This window comes from Crassostrea angulata, chromosome 4, assembly GCF_025612915.1.
Source record: "Crassostrea angulata isolate pt1a10 chromosome 4, ASM2561291v2, whole genome shotgun sequence".
Classification (NCBI taxonomy): domain Eukaryota; kingdom Metazoa; phylum Mollusca; class Bivalvia; order Ostreida; family Ostreidae; genus Magallana; species Magallana angulata.
Genome location: NC_069114.1, coordinates 44288162 through 44307668, shown reverse-complemented (window position 1 = coordinate 44307668; position 19507 = coordinate 44288162). Strand labels below are relative to the sequence as shown.

At 32.9% G+C, this 19507-nt stretch overlaps 1 pseudogene; it reads left to right on the top strand.

Annotated features, from left to right (window-relative positions):
- The first annotated feature begins 379 nt into the window (after window positions 1-379).
- LOC128182286 (A disintegrin and metalloproteinase with thrombospondin motifs 6-like) lies at window positions 380-12215 on the top strand (annotated as a pseudogene).
- Window positions 12216-19507: the final 7292 nt, after the last annotated feature.

The following is a 19507-nucleotide window of genomic DNA, read 5'->3' as shown; positions in this document are numbered from 1 at the left end:
GATTCCATGAGATGGTGCTAAAATGTATGGGACGCAGAATTAGGCTTACATCTATATGCATTGACTTGACTTGTTATAGTAAGTAATATTTTTATGTTGCTTTATTTTGCATGCTGAAATAATCATCAGTCATGTTTGTTTTTAAAAGTATTAACTGTTTATGGAAAAATGTGCATTGAATCTCTCTTACTTTTTTTTAGTTGAAACAAAGCTTACCTACAATGATGAATACTTGATGGAAAACCATAAATTACTTTATAATGAGTTGATTTTTTTTTAAATGTTGGAAAACTTTTCGCTAAACTGTAAAAAATTATGTATATATTTTTTCGAATGAATTTAAAGTTGAGGAGCAGTTTAGTTTCGAATTTTTAATGGAATGAAACGTGTAAAATTCAAACCATTTATTTTTTTATTTGGTAATGTAAATTCTAAATGTTTGGTAAGTTGTTTTTATACGTTGATTTTTTAAGAGGGGGGGGGGGGCGGGGGTGTAAAATATAAATGCTATTGGATGTTTAACGAAATACTTTATTGGACACAATCAGTCGATGAGAACAATTATCAATATATGTTTGCATGTTTGAAACTCGTGTAAAAGTGCCAAAGGAAATAACATAATTTTCAACACCACATCTATTTGTGACAAAAGTACGTTTTTATTGCTCTAGCAATCTGGATTATTTTTTTTAATTTTTAGGTAGAAATATTGCGTTCAACGAAAGGAGACATACACGGGAGGGAATTTCCGAAAGAGCAAAATAAACATTTCAATTTCTCTGAGCACAAAAACTAGATTTTATCAAAAGTTTGATAAGGTTGAGTATATTAACATTTCATGTGAACGAATACTATAAAAACATCAACATACCAGATACAAAGTTATATATCAAAAGAATCTAGATTAACCATTTTTGAAATACAAATGCAATAAGGACGGAAACATTTAGCAAGGGGATTTTATACTGACATGGTCTTGTCCTAACTGATATGCTTCCATCAACAAATGAAGTATAACCTCCATTGAAGACCACTAAGTGGGAGTTGACAACAAAGGATGTGGCAGTACAACTAGGAATGTACACAGATAGCTCCTTTACAGCACAGTTCCCGTCTACGGACGTGTCCAAAAGGGTCGAAGTGATGATTTTAAAGTACAACGGGGTAATATTCCTGAAATTTCAGTCAAACAGGTTCATTAACAAACAGTCACAACAAAAGTAAACATACAAACAGACAGACAAAACATATTTCTTATGCCATAATATTTTTTGATCATTAGCCACAAATGTATTTTTCTTGATCTGAGACACTTGGATACAACATTAAACTAAAGATTAAACATCTTGAGTTTTGGGAGACTAATCCGGTAAGTCCTCTGTATTTTCTTTAATGACTACTTGTAAGAAAGTAATCTTTTGAACTTCTAGATATCTCTTTACATGTATCTCTTATTATATTGTAGAGCTTTTACAACATGTCAAAAAAGCTATATGAAACCATCTCCAGTTTCTTTCAGGGTACAAGAAACGTTTCTAACAAGTATGACATCAGATGTGCTCACACAGCGTAAGTACAATATAGATACATGTACATGCAATATTTTGGAAAGGCGTTAGAACATGTTTTATGGAAGAAAAATATCTTTTATTATTAGCAGAATTTTACAAGCGTCTCGGGTGTACAATGTTTGTATACTTGTGCCTTATCATTGGTAATTTCATGTACTTTTGAAACTGTTCAGGGTGCCTGCAGACTATGGTGGAATGGCATATATCGGTGGAGCCTGCACTGACGATGCATGCTCTGTCGACGCTGAACGGTCTTTAATCGGCTACAAGGCCCTTACACATGAAATTGGACATAAGTAAGAACTTTTTTATACCTTTATGATAATACACCTTCTAACTGCGGCTTTCACTTTGTGCACACGATGTTTTGGGGCATGTTTTTATTTATTCTCTGTATAAGCTTGGGGATAAACCATGACGCGGGCAGTCTTTCCTAATCATTGAAGTTTGAGTAATTAGGAAACATATAGATTATGAAACATAGAATTTTATACGTCTATTTTCGGTAGCACTGCCAGGCTTACAATTGTGTGAATCTTACGGAGGGAGTCCTATACGGCCAGATGTTTAACCATGGATGGCAGGACATACCCGGCTCTTACTGTGGCGAAGGAAAAGTACGTTGAATCAGAGCATTCACTTGTAAAAATGATAGCTTGATTTTATTTATGTTTTTGTCTAAAAGATGAAAAATTATTTTTTAGGACGGAGATGATATCATTCTTTTTTTCATTTGATTTTCAAAGAAAAAATGTTGAACATCCTTTCTTTTCTCGTGAGATTGTTTAGTTTTCTTGTTTCAAATTATGTATTGGTTAAACATCGGTAGTTTTTCATAGATTTGCTTTAAACAAACTTGTACCACGTTTGAGGATGCCAGACAAACCCCTAAAATCATCAGACCAGGAGGGTGGGGTCCATGGGGGGCGTGGCAGTCCTGCTCCAGAACATGTGGGGTGGGAGTAACATACAGACGCCGAAGATGCAACAATCCAAGGTGATTTTTTCTCATTTTTATGCACGGTTATTATTTTATATTTGCTGAATATTATTGAAACGTATAAAAAACCCAGACTAGCATTTGGTCAACTGTTTAATAAATTCATTGAAGCGTTTAATTGGAATTTGATATAAATGAACTGTAAGGAATATTTTAACCTCCATGAAGTTTAAAGTTTAACTGCAAAGTCCAAAAACATCGTTTATACCAATGTAAATGCATCAGTATCTAACATTGACAGCCCAATAAACCACCCGGGCTGTGAAGGAGGGGAGAGCAATGCGAATGAAGCCAAGATTTGTAATCCAGAGGTTAGTGTAACATTTCTAGCTGCCACTGCAATGCATGGAGAAACCAGTGAAGAAAAACAAAGAGACGCCATTTACCAATAATACAATGATTTGATTTTTTTCTGTTCTAGCCATGTTCCGATGATAGTCCAAAACAGGCAGATCTGATTAAACAGAGAGCTTCTGAAACATGTCTTACAATGCTTGAAAATAAAGTGTTGAAATCGTCAGAGTATAATTCAACGGGGGATAGATACAGTCATTCTGGTGAGAAATAGCCACGCATGCTTAAAATGCTTCATAAATATTAACTCATATTTTGTAATAAAAATATGTCATATAAACTCCCATTATTCCATGTTTTTTGAACGGCATAAAATAATTTAGAATGAGTAATGAACAGCTGATTAAATAAAATTATGTTGTAAGAACCCATTTCATCCTTTTTACTAGGAAATGATGTGTGTGAAGTTAGATGTAAAGCAGTGGGTGATTTCAAATCGCCATATTTCACAAGATTCGGCTTAATGCCGCACGGCACCCCATGCGATGCCAAAGTAATTAATTATATGGATTTATTGGGGATAAACCATGACGCGGGCAGGTGTAACGAAAGTGACGTATGTATCATGGAAGGATACGGCGTAGGATGGAGTTCATGTAGCGTCAGCGATCTTCATAACTTTCTTCAGTGGGTATTTCTCGAAATAAATGGAAAATAAATATAAAAATAGCTATAATACTACGAAACTAGCGTATCCTATGATATTGTGTGTACACACAATTTTATCATTGATAGTTTAATACATGTAATGTTACTAACCTAACTTTTCATCTAACATATATTAAACTTATATCCTTCACGGTAACCCTACATTTATAATGTCAAGGTTTTAAACGCCAACTGCAGCTCTCTCACGAAAAATTTAACACACTGCTGGAATACAGGGGTTCACAATTTTTTTTTTCTGATGGATCAGTTTTTTTTTATCGCGATTGATAGTGTGATCGATTAATTGATTAAACATGTATGCCATATTGACGTTTGATTAATATGTTGTCTGAAAATCACTTTGCGCCCGCATCATCGTATAATGCATGGCATTTATGTTAAACACAAACCATAATTGAATTCCTGATAAGATATAAATATTTCATGTGTTTTGTTATATATAATTATGTATTTATTCAATGAGGACAATCACTTTTCTTTGATACAGACTTGAAAAAGCACAATGTTTGTTCAGAGAAGCTGAAGCTTTAGCTGTGCTGAGCTCATCTTTAATTGGTAAATAACTAATTTATATATTCTTAACTAGTATTTCACAAAGCATTATGGTTCCAAAGTCAACGCACTGATACTGGCATTTTCCATTGCATATATCTGTGATAACATGAGGTATCGATTTTGTAATGTACCTGTCAGTCCAATAATTTCCACAGACGTACTGTTGGGGCGCATGGGGGTTTGCATAATCAATAATCTTATATTTAATCGTACAATTACTGAAAGTTCTATTCATAATTCACATTTTTCAGCGTGTTTGTCTTTGATAACACTACAAATCAAATTCACAGTCCAATATAAATGACTAATCGTTGGCATACACACAGGGTTTGCATAATAAAAAAAATCATATAAATACGTCAATATTTCTATATTTAATCAAACATTTGCTAATTTTTTTAATTAATATTAGTAATAAGGAATTATTCTTTGACTATTATGAGGTGATAATTTCGGTGGAGGAGGTAAGGGACATGGTCAAATCTATCATAAAATCCTTCGGGATTTTTGGGTTGATCACGCTTCGTCAAAATAATCACCTCATTATACTCATAGAATGATTTCTTACTGTTTAATAACAGAATAAGAAATTTTTAGTTACATTGTGTATTATTACCAATATAATTTTAGTAATCCTTTTCTAAAGAAAATTACAACCACATTTTCAACTTGATATGTAAATAATTAACTTTTTGTAAAAATATTCTTAAATTAGATCAGGAATACAGTCCGGATGACATCTGTGAGAATAGATACGGTCCAAACTTCTTTTATAGAAAGTTTCAGTATTACTCAGTAAGTTTTAACAACCTTTTCATCCTTATCGCAGTTACGATGGCTTAACGGTCTTTGGCAATTTCAGACTATATAATTCTTTTTTAAAAAGGCTTTAAATTGTCTAAAGACTTAAGGAAAACCACATTTCTTAAAGCAAAAAAAAAAAAAAAAAAGAAAAAAAAAAAGAAAAAAATTGGATTTTTCCCAAGGTAGATCTGGTAATTAATTCACTGACCATCCGTCTTTCCTAATTATTGAAGTTTGATTAATTAGGAAACATATAGATTATGAAACATAGAATTTTTATACGTCTATTTTCGGTAGCACTGCCAGGCTTACAGTTGTGTGAATCTTACGGAGGGAGCCCTATACGGCCAGATGTTTAACCATGGATGGCAGGACATACCCGGCTCTTACTGTGGCGAAGGAAAAGTACGTTGAATCAGAGTTTTCACTTGTAAAAATGATAGCTTGATTTTATTTATGTTTTTGTCTAAAAGATGAAAAATTATTTTTTAGGACGGAGATGATATCATTCTTTTTTTCATTTGATTTTCAAAGAAAAAATGTTGAACATCCTTTCTTTTCTCGTGAGATTGTTTAGTTTTCTTGTTTCAAATTATGTATTGGTTAAACATCGGTAGTTTTTCATAGATTTGCTTTAAACAAACTTGTACCACGTTTGAGGATGCCAGACAAACCCCTAAAATCATCAGACCAGGAGGGTGGGGTCCATGGGGGGCGTGGCAGTCCTGCTCCAGAACATGTGGGGTGGGAGTAACATACAGACGCCGAAGATGCAACAATCCAAGGTGATTTTTTCTCATTTTTATGCACGGTTATTATCTTATTTTTGCTGAATATTATTGAAACATATAAAAAAAAAACCAGACTAGCATTTGGTCAACTGTTTAATAAATTCATTGAAGCGTTTAATTGGAATTTGATATAAATGAACTGTAAGGAATATTTTAACCTCCATTAAGTTTAAAGTTTAACTGCATAGTCTAAAAACATCGTTTATACCAATGTAAATGCATCAGTATCTAACATTGACAGCCCAATAAACCACCCGGGCTGTGAAGGAGGGGAGAGTTGTAATCCAGAGGTTATTGTAACATTTCTAGCTGCCACTGCAATGCATGGAGAAACCAGTGAAGAAAAACAAAGAGACGCCATTTACCAATAATACAATGATTTGATTTTTTTCTGTTCTAGCCATGTTCCGATGATAGTCCAAAACAGGCAGATCTGATTAAACAGAGAGCTTCAGAAACATGTCTTACAATGCTTGAAAATAAAGTGTTGAATTCGTCAGAGTATAATTTAACGGGGGATAGATACAGTCATTCTGGTGAGAAATAGCCACGCATGCTTAAAATGCTTCATAAATATTTACTCATATTTTGTAATATAAATATGTCATATAAACTCCCATTATTCTATGTTTTTTGAACGGCATAAAATAATTTAGAATGAGTAATGAACAGCTGATTAAATAAAATTATGTTGTAAGAACCCATTTCATCCTTTTTACTAGGAAATTATGTGTGTGAAGTTAGATGTAAAGAAGTGGGTGATTTCAAATCGCCATATTTCACAAGATTCGGCTTAATGCCGCACGGTACCCCATGCGATGCCAAAGTAATTAATTATATGGATTTCATGAGCTCACCTTGGCCAAGAAAGAAAGGTCTCACTCCTATTTGTTTGGAAGGAAATTGCAGGGCAAGTAAAAAAAATATATTTATGAAATTGTTTCGATATTGTTTTTAGTAATTCGGATCTGACCACTCGTCCTTTTTTCCGATGCTAAAAAAGCATCAGCAATATTGAATGCGAGACTAACTATTTCTGGGTTCGAGACTCATACTTTATTTGGATTTTATTACACATAAAACGATTATTTAAATTTTTCCGTAAAAAAAAGCTTGTAGTTGCTTTCGATGAATCTTCTCAGGGAGAATTAGAACAGGAATAAAATCCAGGAAAGACGTTCGTCCTGAGATGATAAGCTTATAGAACTTAAAAAACAAAAATAGCTTATATATTAACTAGTACTGAAAGCACGTACACATGTACTTATAATTCACCTTTTGTTTCAATGTTTCAAGATTTTTTTTTTCAATGCTTGCATGTTTATGATATATCTTTATGTTTAGATCTTTGGGTGCGACGATGCTTTCCTGGGAGGGACAAAAGAGTTTGATGAATGTGGTGTTTGTGGTGGGGATGGGTCCACATGTGACGTCATACAGGGAACATTCACGGGTATACCTGGAGAAGGTAACTTGTTTCGCGACATTTAACTTTACCTTATATGGGTAGTGCCGCCTAATTTCAAAACAACAAGACTGTAGCCCTACGGAAGTGTTACAATGTTTTAATACGTATCCCCTCCGTATCTAATGGGATGAAAATTCATTCTATATTGTAACATTGAAATTAACTTTTAACCAATGCCAGATAGAATGCTCTAATGTCTTTTTTAATGGGTTTTGATAAGTATAAAAAAATTATTGTCATCCTGTACACAATTTCAAAAAAGGGTTTTACTAATATTTCAATGTAGATAAAACACTTTTTGCAGGTAATAGAACTCTCATGATTGAGATACCGAAAGGAGCATATAATATACAAATTTGGTTTAACTGGTGGATAATGGAAAATAACTTCATAGGTAAGTAAAGATGTATTCACTGTCAATAATCATCGTTATTATACAAAAAAGTCTATTAATCTGATAGTTTCCCTGCTATTAACCTATTGATTTTGAAAAGAGAAAACGCTGGATAAGATACTTTCTCTTTTGGTAAAAAAATTAAAATATCATTCATACGAAATTAAGGCATAGCTGTGTTATCAATTTTGACCTTTATCGATGTAACATTGAGCCAACCCAATGCGTTTATGTGGAAGTTTGGAAGGTGCTCTTTACTTGTTCTTCGTTTGAAAAAAAATATTCATTATGAATTAAGACAATCATTTCTGTATGACCTTTTATCGTTGAACTTTTTGAATACAATTGATGTACTTTGATGTGGCAAAACTTGATCTTATGATGAAAATATAAAAATATTTAAAGAAGTTCATATATTTATACAAAAGTGTGAAAGATTTATGTAAGTTTTTTCTAATTATTTGCATAACTTTATTATCCATACTAATTTTAATTCTAGATTTGCACAGTGTTGCAGCATTCAAAACTAATTATTTATTTGTGTTTCATTAAGTGTACTATAACTGTTATAAATGTTAACTAGCATCGTATGGCATTGTAATTTTGTAATTGTAATATATTATGTACAAGGAGAGGACTCTCTAAGTTTCTGGAAATTGTGTCCAATCCTTTTGGCATCATATGTCAATAAAATATGTTCAACTCAGATATTATGTCAAGCTAATATCCAGGCATTGTTAATTTATAGTCAAGATTAAATTCCTTATCATTCTAACTCTCATTCTCTCTTTATCTGTCTCTCTCTCACTCGTTCCTTGAATTTTTATTTCTCTTTAACTCTTTATTTCGTTTTATTCCCCGTCTCTCTCTCTCTCTCTCTCTCTCTCTCTCTCTCTCTCTCTCTCTCTCTCTCTTACAGTTTGACTTTTTCATTACAAAAGAGATGTACGATAAAGATGATGTCCCCGTTATCGTCAGCCATGTTGGAAGCAGCTGGGTGTGGAACACGGATGAGAGTAAAAATCCGGTCAATTTTGCCAACACCTACTGGCATTATAAATTTTTTGAGTACTTGTATACAACGGGACCTATCTCCGAGCCTGCTATCATCAAGGTATGATTTCACATTAAGAAACTTACTTCCTTTAATCCACATTCAAAAATTAACTAAATTTTCAAAAATAACATTTCATCACCATGTGAGAAGAAACTTTGAAACGGTAATTTTTACAAACTTGTTCTATTAATCTATTAGTGATTATTAAGAGAAATATTGAGGCAATATGCATGGTTATTAAACTAGGTCATAGACATTACGTATAATTTAATAAGATTACCTCGATTCATCAACGTAGGTAAGCTCTGCAACAAGTATTCCATTTAAAGGAATGATCGGAAATAACGATATATAGATAGCTAGAAGCAAGCAACATGATCAGTTTGATGTAAAATAATTACAAAAGGACAGAATTTTTACAAAACATAGATTATTTTGAATCTGTATACCATAATTTCATCATTATAAACCGTCAACAAATTTAATTTTGAAATAAATTTGGGAAAGCCGTTCGTAAACTCATTGTGTAGTTTTATATTTTTAACGTAATTAGTAAATATCAATGTATCTTCTTCTTCTTCTTCTTCTTCTTCTTCTTCTTCTTCTTCTTCTTCTTCTTCTTCTTCTTCTTCTTCAGAATACTGAGTAGGGCTCTTCAAAGAGCAATAACACGTATACAAAGAAAGAGTTGTAATAAAATAATTTAATGCGACTGAAAAAAATTTGAATGCCACCATAACTTGTTATTGAGGTCGCATCATAACGTAACCTTGTTTATAAATCAAGTCAATTCCTAGCTACTATTATGCAACATCAATAGATCGAGTTCAGTTCATGGAGCATCTTCTCATGATCGAGGTCAGTTCATCGAGGTCAACTGCATTACTGAATGATTTTCGATCGAAATTCTTACGCGTGAGACAAAATGTGCATTCGTTAATAAACAGGTCGAACTGTATTTAATGTATGTTTGCATCTCTTAAGGTAAATGAATTGAAAATAAAACTGAGTGAAATGTTATATAAAAACTAAACCAACGCTTCAAGTTTTTAAATAAGAACTACTTATGCAAGCGGAATGTGTGCGCACGTGGACGCATTTGTCGGATGCCTCATATGGACACAATAGTGATCGACCGAAGCCGATCACAAAAAGTCTTCAAAGCGATATTTTTCTACCAAATGAAAATGGTCCGTAATTGCATTTTTTTTTATTGATTTCAGCTTTATCAAAAGAACGCTTTGGAAAACAAAGGCATTCATTACGCTTATTCTTTACCCAAAACTGGTGAGTTTTAATAAACAGCTGATTCAATATGATTATCTTATATTCTTAATTTTAATCAATAGGAATAAAAGATTATATAAAATACGCTATCTTATATTGTCTAAAATGCATGTTTTATAATATAATCCATCAATTTGTAGAGCAAATTTCCTTTGAAAATCGTGTATAAAAAGTGTTAAAAAGACAATTTATTGCTATTAACCTTCATTAATATTAACGGTACAGAATGATAACAACATATTTAGACAATAAGGGTTTCAGTTTTTTAGATTGACAAAGGTCATTGTCTATGTATCTTTAAATACAACTAATTCTACAAGATTTATTTTAACATTTATTTAAGGTGAATGTAAGAATAGCGGGACATACAACCTTAAACTGCGTACTTGTGACTGTCCTACTGGATTTTACGGTAATAAAATATATGGGATATTTTGTTTATTTTATAGATGTGTTAGCAAAAATAGAACGAGAGGATATATGCGAAAATGATGCCATGCATGTGGTACATTGATGCAAATTTTACGTTAGATAAATAATTCTATCACATGCTTAGCTCAGTATGCGGTGGATATCACTCATGGGATTAATTGGTGATATTACACTGTATTCTTACGTCATGTGACTTCATAGTTATGGTTCTTGATTGACATAGAATAAAAGTACAAACATTATTTAGTTGAAAAGTGTGGAGTTGTACTTGTGAATCATTTTTTGTCGTTTTATTCATTGTTTTCATGAATCGATAAAAAAAAAATAGTTTCGGAAATAAAATGTTAAAGCATCTTTGTTAAATCGTTAAGGAAACTTTTCCATGCGTAAAGTTGTGACGTTCTGCATAACTCTCATGATCTGCAAAGGTTAATGATTTATATCAAACTCGTGTTGTGTTTACTATCCCCTCGCCAAGCCTCGGGAATAGAAAGAACACAACTTGCTAGATAGAAATCATATACCCACCCAAATCATGAAAGATCCAATATAAAGTATTAACATTCAATTTCAATCCAAATTCCATTCGGTATCAGAAAATTGATGTGAGAAGATGATTTCTTAAAGAAAAATGTCATTTGCATCTCAAAAATTAATAAAACCTAAAAAGTGTAATTCAACGTAATTATTCATAAAAGATTAGCATACCGTTAGATGGTAGGACAAACGTTGTAGGCCTCGGGATCATAAAGCGATTTCAGACTTCAGTCAAAATTTCAACCAGTCACAAAATAATGGTTTATCATAAAATTACAATGGAAATTTATAATTGAAAACATTATATCAAGACATATCACTTTCAATAGCATTTCAATTTTGTCAGTATTTTTAATCAAGAGATATCAAGACAGTTTACAATTTTTCACTTAAGTCTAAGTTTGTTCATGATTCTGGGACCTGGTTTTGAAGAACTTACGTATTGATAAGCTTTGTTTAAATCTTAAAAAATTATCAAAATTGAAGCTAAAATGTAATGAATTCTTTGTTACTTAATAAGAGATTTAAAAATACAACATCTATGTCTAGATTAAAAGGAATTCAATGTATAATGATGGGATGTTGAACAATGAGAATTATTTTACACAAGTTCAATATGTATTGCTAGATAACAATGAATTGAAATAAACTAAATTCACATGACTGACTACATATAAGAAGCCGGTTATTTGGAAATTGATTTTTTTAAGAGTTATTTCCTCTAGATGAATTTTTTTTTAGATTTGTCAAGTTATCTGCGGTTAATGATTCATTTTATTTTACATTTTAATAAAGAGAAAGTTTCTGCATGTATTAACCAAAAGAGTTTTACGGATTTAAATTCCTTTTTACAATATCTTGCTAAAACATACCTTGCCAATAGACTTCAGTGTGAATTTAAAGTATGATTAATTAAACCATAATCAAAATTATGGTGGAGTATTTTTATTTGATAACACCTACAAAATGATATCATGATTAAGAATATAGGGCCATTCATTTATTGGGAACAAAATGTGGATGTTATATATTGAATACCTTAATTTGGTGACCATCCAGCTTCTGAAAGTAAATACAATGACACCTGATATTTCTGTCGCATTAATAGGGGCTGACTGTGGCAGTCTCTGTAATATTTACTGCTTCAATGGCGCGGCATTGGACGAGTCCACCTGCACGTGCCAGTGTAAGGAACACCAGACGGGACGTTATTGTAAGTGTGAAACAGGATATACCGGGATAGACTGCACAGAAAAAAAGACTGAATGATTACCAATGTCCGAATAAAATTTGAATGTAGACTTTTGCTCTTTTTTTGGCTTCAATTGTCTATGATATTAATCTTGAGTCTTGTAAAATAGCTTTTGTTTTGGAGCAGAAACAAATGAAAATAAAAAAAAACCCTCGCATAACACGTTTAACAAATTTATGCTAAATATTGCATTAGGGAATAAAGATGAGAATACCAGGCTGAAGCTAGCAGCCACAAACAGCAGCCACTAAGCCCGTAGAAGCTAGCAGCCAATAAGGGAATTCATCAAAGTACCGAGAGTACTCGAACAGAAAATTATATTTTACTTAATTATCGACATTTTTTAATTAATATAAAACTGATTAATGCTAAATAATTCTTACGAGCATTGACGACTTCCGAAGCAGTAAAGCTCGCCTGGATAAGAGTTATAAATGCGTCTTTGTTGAATAGAAATGAAGTACGTCTTTACGGGTCATAAGTTATGAAAATTATGTTATCATAAGTATAGTCTTATTGATACAAATAGAAAATCTATATGCATCGTATAAAGTGATATGCAAACGTATTATGATATAAAAGACACAATAAATTAAAGTAAATTAAAAGGCATAAAACGATGCAAAACATTAATAACCCAAAGCCAATTCAGTGTGAAAAGACAATTTGTTTACATCGAAGTTGAACATGTGCGTGTTTACAAATTTATCCTCGGGCCTTTTCACTCCCCCGGATACAACACCAATCGAAAGCTAAAAAAAGCTAGTATTATTACGAATATGAGACAATAGAACACCCAGCATAGTTATTTTATTCTCATAAAAAAATTATCATATGTCGTAGTCAAAAACAGCGAAAATCATCAGGTGAATTTGGAATTATTTTGTCTCAGCCATGTTTTGACGTGAACCTTCGAAGAATACAACAAGGACAAGGAAAAGGGTCGGTTGAGTTAGCTCACCCGAACTTTGTCATATTTTAGCATTTCACAATGATATAGGGATAAAAGGTGGACCATTATCTCGTTTATCTTTGAAGTGTGCATCAAACGGATACCAGGGCAGTGTAGGAGACGTATGGATCTATTATTTCCGGGTGTCAAATTTAGGCTGTAGGGGTACTACCAAGTGGCTCCCAGGGGTTCTGGCTCATTTCAGGGGTTGTATCTCACTTGAAATTAACCACAAGAACTTGCAAACAGTAGGATTAGGTATAAGGCCTCAAGAGGTATTCATATTAAGCCTTAAAGGGCACCTATGACCCTTACAAAGGTTTAGTTAGCTCACCTGAGCGTTGTCATATTTAAGTATTTCATAATGATAAAGGGGTAAAAAGCGGGCCATTATCTCTTTTATCTTTGAAGTGTGCATGAAACGGATACCAGGGCAGTGTAAGGGACATATGGGGCTATTATTTCCCGGTCTCAAATTTGGGCTGTAGGGATACCACCAAGTGTCTCCCAGGGGTTCTGACTCATATTAGGGGTTTATATCTCACTTGAGATTGACCACAAGAACTTGAAATACTAGGAATAGGGAGAGGACCTCAAGAGGAATTCATATCAGCGTAAGAGAGCACCTATGACCCTGCAAGGGGTCAGTTAGCTTACCCGATCTTTGTCATATTTTAGCATTTCACAACGATATAGGGGTTAAAAGTGGTGTAATTTCTTCCTTATCTTTGAAGTGTGCATCAAACGGATACCAGGACAGTGTAGGGGGCATATGAGGCTATTCTTTCCCGGTTTCAAATTTGAGCTGGAGGGGTTCCACCAAGTGGCTCCAAGGACTTCTGGCTCATTACAGTGGTTTTAATCTGATTTGGTTTCGATCACAAGAACCTAAGAATAAAAAATAAAGTAAAAGACCTCATTGGTCTTGATAACAAGTGTTTAAAAGGTCATATGACCCATATTAAGATCAGTTTAGCTCAACCGAACCGAACTAAATCTACCCTTTTATGTTATATGCGCTTTCCAACGCTTGTCCTAAGTACCTCTTGAAATCTTCAGCTTAACCTGCAGTTCTTCCAAATTTTTAAAATCAAAATCAAAGGAGTTATAAACCCCTGAATTGAGCCAGAACCCCTAGGAGCCACTTGGTGGTACCCCTACAGCTCAAATTTGTGACCGGAAATAATAGCCACATAGGTCCCCTACACTGCCCTAGTATCCGTTTGATGCACACTTCAAAGATAAAGGAGATAATGGCCCGCCTTTTACCCCTTTATCATTGTGAAATGCTAAAATATGACAAAGTTCGGGTGAGCTAACTCGATCCTTGTTGGGGTCATAGGTGCCCTCTAACGCTTATTATGAATACTTTTTGAGGTCCTCTACCTAATCTTACTGTTTGCAAGTTCTTGTGGTCAATCTCAAGTGAGATATAAACCCCTGAAATGGACCAGAACCCATGGGAGCCACTTAGTGGTACCCCTACAGCCCAAATTTGAGACCGGGAAATAATAGCCCCATAAGTCCCCTACACTGCCCTGGTATCCGTTTGATGCACACTTCAAAGATAAAAGAGATAATGGCCCGCTTTTCACCCCTATATCATTGTGAAATCTTAAATTTCGACAAAGTTCAGGTGAGCTAATCCGACATTTTTTATTGCGATTGTTGTATTCTTCGAAGCTTCACGTCAAAACATGGCTGAGACAAAATAATTCCAATTTCACCTGATGATTTTCGCTGTATTTTGACTGCGATATATGACACTTTTTTATGAAAATAAAATCACAATGCTGGGTATTCTATTGTCTCATATTCGTAATAATACTAGCTTTTTTTAGCTTTCGATTGATGTTGTTCCATGGGGAGTGAAAAGTCCCAAAGATAAATTTTTAAACACGCACAAGTTCAACTTCGATGTAAACAAAATATCTTGCCACACTGGATTGGCTTGGGATTTTTGTTGTATTTGTATCGTTTTATGCCTTTTAATTTACTTTAATTTATCGTGTCTTCTATATCATAATACGTTTCATACGATGCATATAGTTTTTCTATTTGTATCAATAAGACTACACTTAGGATAACATTATTTTCATAACTTATGACCCGTAAAGACGTATTTCATTTCTATCCAACAACGACGCATTTATAATTCTTATCCAGGCGAGCTTTACTGCTTCGGAAGTCGTCAATGCTCGAACGAATTAGGACGAATAAGATATATTTTCGGACGAATACCTCATCTGTTTTGAAGAATTAGGTATTTGTTCGGACGAAGAGAGAGAGAGAGAGAGAGAGAGAGAGAGAGAGAGAGATTTATTTTATAGTCATTATGAAAACGCATATATGAAAGTCTTTTCGGCATCTGAGATCATGTGCGGATAAAGAAAATCTTTCGGGGGGATTCTGAATGATAATTTTGTTTGTCGAACATATCTATGCACATATGCATGGATATACCCTTTCTAGGCAATGCAGGTTTGTGAATAGTATATGCAACTATAAAATGTGCTCGCTTTATGCCATAACAAATACAGCTCACACCTTTTACCTGTGTTTAGATATTGTTATCTTTAATATTTATTCGTTTTAGGAATTCAAAATTTGAAATATTCTTTATTTGAAACTGATCATTAAAGAATTCTCAGTGTTTACAATTTTTCATGGATCTGCCTTAAGCCAGTATTTGGTCAAGACTTTAGTCTTCATTTAAAAGATTGAATGATTTTTATGCATTCGATTAATGCAAACATTATTGACAATGATTAAAATGTTTATAGGAGTTTTAATGCCTTTGTATTCCTAATTGAAATGTGCAAAAACTAATATCTCTTTATTTATTTTTTCCTGTATATACATATAAAAGTTTTCAACGTACGGCTTTTAAATTGCATTAGACAGATATTTTGAAGCATTATATTTTATTATATACCTACCAACTCAATAATAACATTTGTTCATAACCGTGACGTTTATCATATACAATATCGCAAACTTTTTTTATATTACTTTCCTTTAATGATAGTGTGATTTAAAATAAAAGCAAATTATAAAAATTCTTCTGAATACATGATTTATAGATCACCTGTTAGTAAAGTACAATCTTTTGATATAAACATGATCTTCGTGTGCATTTATAATACCTTGAGTTATAGGTTTAAAGCGGAAAGTCAATCATTTTTAACGTTTAAAATGCAGTGTCGGTCAATTTTGTGAAATTTGAATAATCAAGACTTTGTTTTTAGTAAATGTTAATACTCTTCCATCTATTTGGATATCTGAACTAACTAATGTACTATTGTTATTGTTTTGATATTTATGCAAACAGAATGTGTGTATTTAAGCTACGTACAACGAGTGTGGCTCATTAAATCAAATTATTTGTTTAATGTCAAGCTGCAATATTTACAGAAATAAATGGGAGTGTGGGGATACTTAAATTGAGAGTTTCCCATTCGTATATTGATATTAATCAAGTATTGATTATACGTTTAATCACGATAACTGAAACCTTTCTCGAACCCTTTTAATTATGGGGACATATTACTCAATAAACACATCTGATATCGGTCTGTACCAGTCTCCTTGTCCCACAAAAGACTGAAATAGCGAACAATTCTTCCTCATCGTCCATATAATTTAATTAGAAACTTCCGGTTTGTGACTAGTCCTTGAGTTACTAGTTGTAATATGTACATTAAAACCATTTATAATGACACTTAGGAGGCCAAAATGGAGTTAGCTTTGCAATTCATATAACAAAAAAGCAATGCATGCACGATTTAAATGTTTTCCTCATTATATGCTAGTTTTTAAACGTCATTAATTTGCAGGCTCATAAAGGCAACAAGACATAACACTATGTTTGAAAAAAATAAGGAGTTTATAGAAATTCAACTTTTCATGGTTTTAAGTGTGCTTTTGCTGTACTATGCTGGCTGGTGCTAAGCTATGACAATTGTTGGACATGTGTTGAAAGTTCACATGAATATTTCTATGGGAGACAATATTCAATGAATCAGGTTGTACAGTGCTTGCCATGTGGTTAACGTATTCAGTTTATCGTCATGAGATTTCGTGGGGAATAAGATTCAAAACACAATTACTACACATATTTATTGATGAAATCTAGTTCATCAAAGATTTAACAAATATATGCTAGTTTTTCATTTCATTGCAGTCATTATGAAAATATACAAATTCCCATGAAAGTTTATATGTAGCAAAACAATCGAATCAGTTCCTTTAAAATCATATTTCGATTTGTTATATTGAATAAAAGGTGATGCTACCTGCTTAAAAAAATAGCAGCTCGCATATATCATAGTGAAAATTAACAAATCTTAATCATGAAACAATCGGACAGGAATCGCACGGCCGGAGAGACCAAAAAGCAGGAACATGTCAAAGGAAGACTAAGAACCTTCAAATGCTGCTTATAAAGAAATTAGTGGAAAATGATCGTTAAAAGAAGTTACATGTAGAAGTTAGGCTGCAATTGTATAAGAACTATAGTCGGAAACCCACTGAAACGCATATACTTACCTACAGTTAGTCAGCATGTTAAACCTGTCCTGTTTTCATAAATATTTATTATTCCTAATTCACCAATGAAATAAGGAAAGAGTAGATTCTTAAGTTTTTGAAAATGTGAAATCGACGATCGATATATAAAAAATATTGTATGAATATAATTAACAAGAGCGGTGTTTTACTTGTTTAAACAAATATTAAGGTTTAACAAGTTATTTGTTTTAATTCTGATGTATTTAATTTTGGTCTACCTTGGATTTCTAGAAGTGAGGAAATTTTCTTAAAAGTAGGGACTTTCATGTCAGTAGGCACTGACATGAGTTTAATGTTGCAATCCATACATATAGCATTCAAAGCTCAAACTTTATATCAGTTTTTGTTTGATCGGAATGGAAATTAAACTTTGCTAGGGTAACGGGGATATATAAGGCTCACTTCTATAAAACTGGAGCATTTCTGCTTTTGAGGCTGTATTGTTTTTGAGGGGGGGGGGGGTGGATGAAAGCATGTCGATTAAAATGTAAGAGGAACAAAGCACATATTGGGTATTTATTTCTTCTTAAAATTCAAGAACAGCATTATTTCATCATTGATTACGGAATATTTATATCTTGACTTAAAAATCTCTTCATTCCATCGGAAGATACATTTGACATTCTTACAAAAGCTCAGAATTAATCACGTAAACTGTAAACAAAAAAAACCCAAAAACTTGTAGATGATATATTTGTTGTTTTTAACAAATTGTTACCTTCTGTAGCGTTAGTTTTGGTTAACCAATTTTTATTTTCTCAATGGCACTTAAAACATAAAATGCTTTATGCTTTTTTTGGAGTTGAATTTAATCAACTCTCTGACAAACCGAAAGTGAAGCAGTGTTTGGACCAAAGCATAAATCATCGCCGCTGACAAGAATAGTTCTTGAGAATAATTGATAAATTTGAAATAATGTATACTAAAGCATTGTTTTTCAAGGAAACATATTTATAAATACCTTGAAAATAGTCAGATTTTAAATGGTACGAACAATTTAGATATTTGTTGTAGTTGTATGTATTCTAACGCCAGAGTTCAATATCGTCTAGTTCAACTCGACGCTCGGCTGTCTCCGCAAATCTCCGACAAGCAAAGAGTCTCTCTTGTTTGTCGGGGATTAACGGCGATAGCCGAGCGTTTGGTTAAACGAGACGAGAGTTCAATATTGCTTGGATCCATAATTTCCATAAATTTTTCTATCACTGATAAATAGTTTGATTGAAATTATTCTATCTTTAAATATTACTTAACATGATTCATATAGAGTTTTATCAACATTCTTGTGTCGAAAAAGTCCAAAAATTCATATTATAAAAATGTGCATAATTCAAATACAGATTAGAAACCACATGTACTTGTCATTCAAAATAACATATCATTGATTTTAAAATAAGTTAACATCGATAAAATCAACTCCCGTCAGTTCTTCGGTACTTTGATTATTGTTTCCGTGCTTCCATAAATTATGTTTGATGGTATTTCTTGCTTCTCAAAAATCGGGAGGTTTTAAGTTACAACCAATGATAATTTACATACCAAGTGAGGACTTTTTTCGGGTTGTGAACATCATTTACGAATCTACTTGCACCGTTCACATCATGGCACTTATCCATCTGATAAAGAATAGTGAGTTTCAGTTGTTCACATTAAAGTCGATTGACAGCATTTACTTGGACATGGATTCACAAATATATATTGATTCCTCTCTTTTATCTCCGACGTTCGCCATATTAGATGTCAATTTCTATTGTTCTGCTCATCGTTACACACCCCATATAAAAGGCCCAAATCCATATTAATGCTTTAACGCAT